The sequence below is a fragment of the Anneissia japonica genome, unplaced genomic scaffold, assembly GCF_011630105.1.
Source record: "Anneissia japonica isolate Jap-2015-1 unplaced genomic scaffold, ASM1163010v1 scaffold287931_len176634_cov123, whole genome shotgun sequence".
Classification (NCBI taxonomy): domain Eukaryota; kingdom Metazoa; phylum Echinodermata; class Crinoidea; order Comatulida; family Comatulidae; genus Anneissia; species Anneissia japonica.
In genome coordinates, this window is record NW_022706238.1 from 160,918 (window position 1) to 168,199 (window position 7,282).

Below are 7,282 nucleotides of genomic sequence, written 5' to 3' on the forward strand. Positions count from 1 at the left end.
GATAATGATGTCATAGTTATATAACTTTTGTTTAATCAGAGTGTTAATCAAATTAAACAACTGACCAATCAGAACAAACACAAGTTGTTACAAACGATACGCAGTCATTTTGCGGGACCTCAGCAACAATATTCAATGTGTGAAGCTTAGCAGAGATATTTTTTTTATCTTTTCACAATAGGCCTACAATGTAATTTATAAACAGTAACGCACATTTGAAAGAGTACCGTAGCAAAGATAATGTAGTTACCTGACAATCCCATAATTCCCCGGCTACCTGTACGGAGAATGAACATCATAGGGTTATTTATATGAACAGCTCATTTAATATATTGAAAATGTCGGTCACATGGAATAATAATAACAATGTATATTAGAAATATTAATAGTAATGGTAATGATAATGGTACAGTAATATAAACAGTAATAATAATAATTATTATTATTATTATAATGCTGATGTTGATAATAAACGTAATAAAAATAATATTAGGGAGATTTTGCAAGCAATAACGAATACGGTTATTATTATTTTTTTTTTAGTCCATCCCCTGCAGTAGCATATCTGTTACAACCAACGTGGGCTTTCCATGCTGTTTACATGGATCAACGATCATATATCTGTGATGATAATTTCAGTATTGATGGTTATTCATTTGCATCCATGTTCATTACACCTACTCTTAAATCACTTGGCATGCATAATTGCAGCCTGTCAGGTGATATAATAAATGATATGATGAGAGAGTGTTCTAGTAGAGGAGTCAAGTTGGAAATAGTGCATTTTGATCTGAGGAACATTAATGGTTCTTCTTTTGCATCCTTATTTATTACACTGAACTATACACTTAAAGTGAATAATTGCTGTCTATCAGGTGTCATTATGGGTAATATAATTAAAGTGTGTTCTAGTAAAAGAGTCAAATTAGAATTAGTAATTGGTAATTTGCTCAGTAAAATTGATGGTTCTTGATTTGCATCATTGCAGTCTATCAGGTGTTTTTATGAATACTGTAATATGATTAGAAAGAGCCTTGGTAGGGAAGTCAATTTGGAATTAATGGGACTTTGATATCAGTGATAATAATATCAGTAACATTGATGGAGGTTTATTTACATCCTTATGATTATTACACCTAAACTGAATCATCTTAACTTACTGTAGTCTATCAGCAGGTTTGAAAAATATTATAATCAGAGAATGTTGTATTATTGCAACTAGAAGAAACTTGATTTGTTGGTAATAATCTCAGCAACTGGTTCTTTGTGTTCATGTTTTTGTTTATACAGTGCACCCTCTTATTCCAAGAGTCGATTTGAGATCACTTCCATTACATCAACAAAAGAAGCCATGCCTTCCCCACTTGATGTTGTGGTACTTTTTCAAAAAAAATCTTCAATCTTTTAAATATGTATTTACCATTGAAAAATGTCAACAAAGTCATAAAAAAATAATTTGCTCATTTTTCAGTAACATACACATTATTAACTTTAAGCATAGAAATTACTGAATTTAATAAATGTGTGTGTGTGTGATACAACAGTTTACTTTTGCAGTACCAAACACAAGGGTAATTTCTTAGGTCAAGATGCCCTGTATGAGCATCTAGCGACTTATTAATTTTAAAAAAAAACACACCCTTCCCAATCCTCCCCTGGCTCGCCAATTTACACCTCTTGGCCTGGCCCTTCAAATTTATTCAATAAATTTATTCTATTGTTTTTTAATATTGCTCTTTCATTTACATCTTTAATTGTAATTTTATTTTAATTTCTATATTAAGTTTTTTATTTAATTTTGAATTAATTCTTTATGTAAATTTTGTATTGAGATGTTTTTATTTATTTTACTGTAATTTAATTAGTTTAATACGCTCTTTTGTTTGTCTTACTATGTGTATTGAGGGTCCTTAATGATCAGCTTCGGCTGGATGGACCGCCCTCATTAAAGATTGTTGAAATAAATAAATAAACAATTTTTACCCCTATTGCGATATAGTTGAGAACCCCTGCTTTTTATGGAGAAAAATCCCCGAGACCTCCCCAAATGTTTAAGTCCCAAAAATGGTTTCAATTTGATGGGTGAACTACAGTACTCCTATACTGAATAATTTTTAATGTGAATTGTTACAGTCAGTATTGTAATGAATGATATACTGTATATTTTGTTTTTCTGTTACTTGAATTTTACAGTTTATGTGAATCTGCAGCAATGATTTGTTTTTAAATATTTGTGTGTGTGTGTGTGTGTGTGTGTGTGTGTGTGTGTGTGTGGAAGTCGAGTTTGAATTTTCTGATGTGCTGAGTCGAGCTGAGCTCTTGGGCAAGAGTTTATAAACCGAGGACTCATAAAAATAGTTCTCTAATTCAATGCTTCAAAACTTAATTATAGAAGATTGCAGTCTGAGTTTGTTACCTAAACCAGCCTAAAACTGAACCCTGTCCGTACTGTGATGTCTCTAACATTGCACGTGATTACTTTGATATCAGCATAAGTGTTTATCAAACAAGTCATGTTTGAATTTAAAAGCCTTTACATTAGGGACAATGATTTCAGCGATATCAGTGTTTCTTCATTGCTGAATTTATTATCTCTTCGATATTGCTCTCTGTCCACTGTTATAAATATGTAGTGTGTAAGCTTGTGTGTTGAGAAGGGTATTGGATGTTGATGGGTGTGAGTAAATATACTGCTCTAATCTGAGCAATACTGATGGTTTTCACTGGCTTAACTACTGCACCTAGAGCTTATGTTTGCAGTATGTTAGTATAAATAATAATAGTACAGTAATGATAGTATAATAATGCAATGATTTTAATAATATTTTGAAGATTGTAACTGGGGTGATGATGACGATGCCTCCAATATGATATGTGATGATAGCGCCTAGAAATTGTAACAATCAAGTTGTATAGTGTATAGAGTTCAGTTCATAAATATTGTATAGTGTACAGAGGTCAGTTCATAAATATGGTATTATGTACAGTGAAGGAACGATTAATTAATTGATTGATAGATAATGGTAATAATTACTATATACAGTAGTCAGTTCATAAATATGGTATTGTGTACAGTGATAAAAACGATTGATTGATTGATAATGCTAATGATGTGGAGTGGTCAGTCTAGAATACAGCTTTCTGTACTGATCAAATTATCTTGTAATTATATATATGCACATGTTGTCAGTGGTCATTTTATCTTTTTTTTATGACACAGGTCCATGCACTGTTTACTGCCTTTCTCATTTTTAGTGGTGGTTGGAGGTGAATTGGACTAGGACAGTTTTATTGCCAATGGTCATTGGGCTTTCTGCAATTTTTTTATGATGATTTTATCATTAGGCTTTCTGCAATTTTTTTATGATGACTGTATCATTGGTCTTTCTGTAATTTTTTTTATGATGATTGTATCATTTGGCTTTATGCAATTTTTCTATGCATGTTTTTTATGATGATTGTATATACAGTATTTGTGTCATTTTAAAAAGTTGTGTTTTATAGTGTTCAAGTGTAAATAATGTATTTTGTAAAGTTTATAAACTTTTCTTTTTATAATATTTTTAGTTAACTTATGTATTCAGAATTTTGTACAACCTCATTTCAGCTCACTTTCTTTTTTGTAAAATAAGTAATTAAGTTACACATAAATAAGTACATGCCTACTCTGCTACTACTGTATATATTAAATGGTATACTGTACCATGAATGATTAAATAAATAGGTTGTACAGGAATATGTACATAAGCCTACTCATTTAATACTGTATGTATTAAATATTATAATATACTATTAATGATTAAATAAGTTACATATTAAGATATTAAATATTATACTGTATCATAAATGATTAAATACATACTGTAAGTTAACACATTAATATGTACATTTGCTTACTGAATTACTTCTGTTGTGTATTAAATATTATACTGTACCATAATGTTTACATAAATAAGTTAAAAGTATATGCAGTATTGAACAGAGCCTCATAAATTACTATTGCATGAATTAAATTTTATGTTCATATTTGCCTACTACTTTTTTACCAGAAAATATATAAATACAGTATATAAACCATTACAATAATTAGTTATTTCTATTTAAAATTTATTACTACTTTACTTAATAATATTCAGTACTATTTGTTTATTGTAAATGATCTATTGTATCATGTGCAGTATATAGTTAATTGCCTTTACATACTTTACATTCATAATTATAAGTATGTAAAAGCAGCTAACTATACAATTTATATGCTTAACAGTTATAATAATAAGTATATAACTTAACAGCTTTAGCTAATTGTATTGATATACTTACCATTGTAATTGTTTAATATATTTAATATTTATATACAGGCTTTAACTGCCATTTTACAAATTTCATTTTAAATACTGTCCTAATTCCATGACTAATTACACATAATTTCCATAACTTAACCACATCTTACCAGTGGACCTCTGTTTATCTGCAAAAGTCGCCCATTCAAATAAATAAAATAAAATATTAGTATTATCAGTTTTGTGCATTATTTGTAAAATTTTATTGTAAAATTCAATATTTGTATACCTAATAGATTGAATAATATATTTGTTTTATTTTATATAACATAAAAGAATATAATGATGTATGGTTGGTATGTATATTTTTCATTTCATTTTATAATAGATATATAGTAAAAGTCACTGTTTACTATGTTTATTTTGTCTTTAGGGCAAATAGAAAAATTTATTAGATTATCACTCCCGCCCGTGTCAAAAATTAGGGAAATATTGATGCGGGAATAAAGAAATTTTGTTTTTTTAAATAACAAAGCAATTTTGTGACTTCAAAATACATTTTCTTTAAAAAAAAAACTATGAATTTAAACCAGTTTTTGTACAATATTTACTATTACAGAACAAATATAAACAGTTTTTATTGTTCCTATTAAAAAAAAATTAAAAAAAAAAATAAATAAAAAAAACCGTCCTCCCTCCCTTCCTCCCTCATATTTTTTTTTTTAAGAGTAATAATCTAATCATTTTTTCTATACAGTATGCCCCTATGACTAGTAAACGTTCTTACAGAAATATTTTTTATTGTCATTTCAAGAATGTATTTTGTACACATGAGTAGACACTAAAATCGATTAAATAAGCCTTTGAAACCCCTAAATTGCCAAAATGGTCGTGGCTTCGCCCAGGGGTGGCGCCAGAGGGGGAGCTGGGGGGCTATGACCCCCCCCCCCGACGGGGGGAAGCATAGCCCCCCCATGTCGGGGAAGACGATAAATTTTGTTGGGGAACAAACAAATAAAAAAAAATATTTACATGTAATATTCGTTTAGCCACCATATCGTTTGTGTTAACTTTTCATCACAACAACCACCACAATAACAATAATAATAATAATAATAATAGTAATTCAATGAGACTAATTAAAAATAATTTGCGTTCTGTTATGACAAATGCTCATTTAGATAGCCTCATGATGGTTGGAATACATCGTGATAGGTGAAGCAACCGCGACCATGACAACGTGGTTGACAGATTGCATGCAAAATTTCCAAAATATAGAATTTCACTTTCAAGAATGAGGATTTGAAAATAAATTAGATGGTTACCAGGCCCGTAGCCAGGGAGGTGGGGGGTTTATGGTTCGGCGAACCCCCTTTTTCTAGCGAACCCCCCCTGTTTTCTAGCGAACCCCCTCGAATTTTTGAATAAGTCCCACCCGTTTTTAAATTGTAGCCTGCATTACAAGCCTACAATTATAAAATATGTCAGCTTCAGAAGTTCGGAAATTTAAATTAAAACGCAATTCCTTTACGATGGCACACATAAGGATGGCAAACATCGATAAAAACACGGCTGCCGTCTCAACTTTCACTGGCCTTTGGCTGAATGTTTGTAAGAAATGTACCAACCGGTAACGAAACCGGTCGCCGTCTACCTAGAGTAAATGGTGCCACCAAACGAAGCTAAAGTTTTGCGACTTAATCAACCAAATGCAAATAAAGTTTTTCGACTTAATCACCTAAATGTGGATTGTGTGGTTAGTAAATTCCATAGCCATACTGTCCATCGCGCACACTAAACTATGTGCTGATGGAGCATTTTGGGGAAATGGACTCTCCAATTTTTTCATCCCAAACAAAATATTATTAATAAATCAACATAGTCCATCTCAGTCATCATAGCCAGCCTCAAAATTAGGCTAGGAAGTTTGTTTTAAACAGCAGACACGCTACAGAACGGAGTGCGTCAAAACGAGTGTTTGTTAATGTTTAGTGATAAAGAATCATGAAACGTTGTAGGCCTACTAGGCCTAGGCTTTTGTTGAAGTTGAAGTGCATGTACAGGATGCGCCATAGGCCTATATTTAAAAAAATACATTTTGTTAATTATTATTGGTTGGCCTGGGACGGACCTAGGCAGGCAGGCCAGCTTTACCGTCGGAAGTCCTGGGATTCGACGATGACGTCCGTGCACGTTTACAAACTCCATTGATAAGAAAGATTATGAAAGAAAGAATTTATCGAACATTTATCTACATAAAAACAAGAATAATATTGTAGAAATTGTATTTCTAAATTGTATCTCTAATATCGATTTAATAAGCCTTTGAAACCCCTGAATTGTCAAAATTTTCGGGGACTTCACCCCCAGGACCACTTTTGGAACCTATTAATTGAAGCTCGACCACGCCCACTTTGCTTTCGTGGGGGAATCTGGCCCCTCGTCGGGGCACCCCCCCCCCCCGGTTGGGACACCACGCCCAGAGAACCCCCCCTTGAAATGACCCGGCTACGGGCCTGATTACAGTGTTTTTATTAGTTGAATTAGAAACGCGTTCAGGAGGAATTTAACCGTTTATAAAAAAAAACAAAACACGTGTTTTTGGCGTTATTCAGCAGAAACACGCCCTCAGACAATGGCGGCTGGACTTACCGAGTTGGCGAAGATTTTCTTTGCTATCAACCTTCTTTAAGAAAGAGAAATCAGGGTAGGCGGTATGCAAATGAATCATATATTCATAGTGTTAATCTATTTCATGGAATATGGAGGGGAAATTGTTGTAAAAACCTCTGTATTTCGCTCCCAAAGGAAGAGGGAAAAGCCGCATTCAGTCAACCTTGTCGGCAAAGGCCAAGTCACTAATGCACACTGCTCGTGTAAATCTGGATATCTATCACCAAGCATAGACATCTAGGCCTAGGCTCACGTATGTATTGTTTCGCGTTTAAACCAGCTGTCTGAGGAAATTAAAATGTCCGAGAAAAAGTTTTTGATCACGTGAT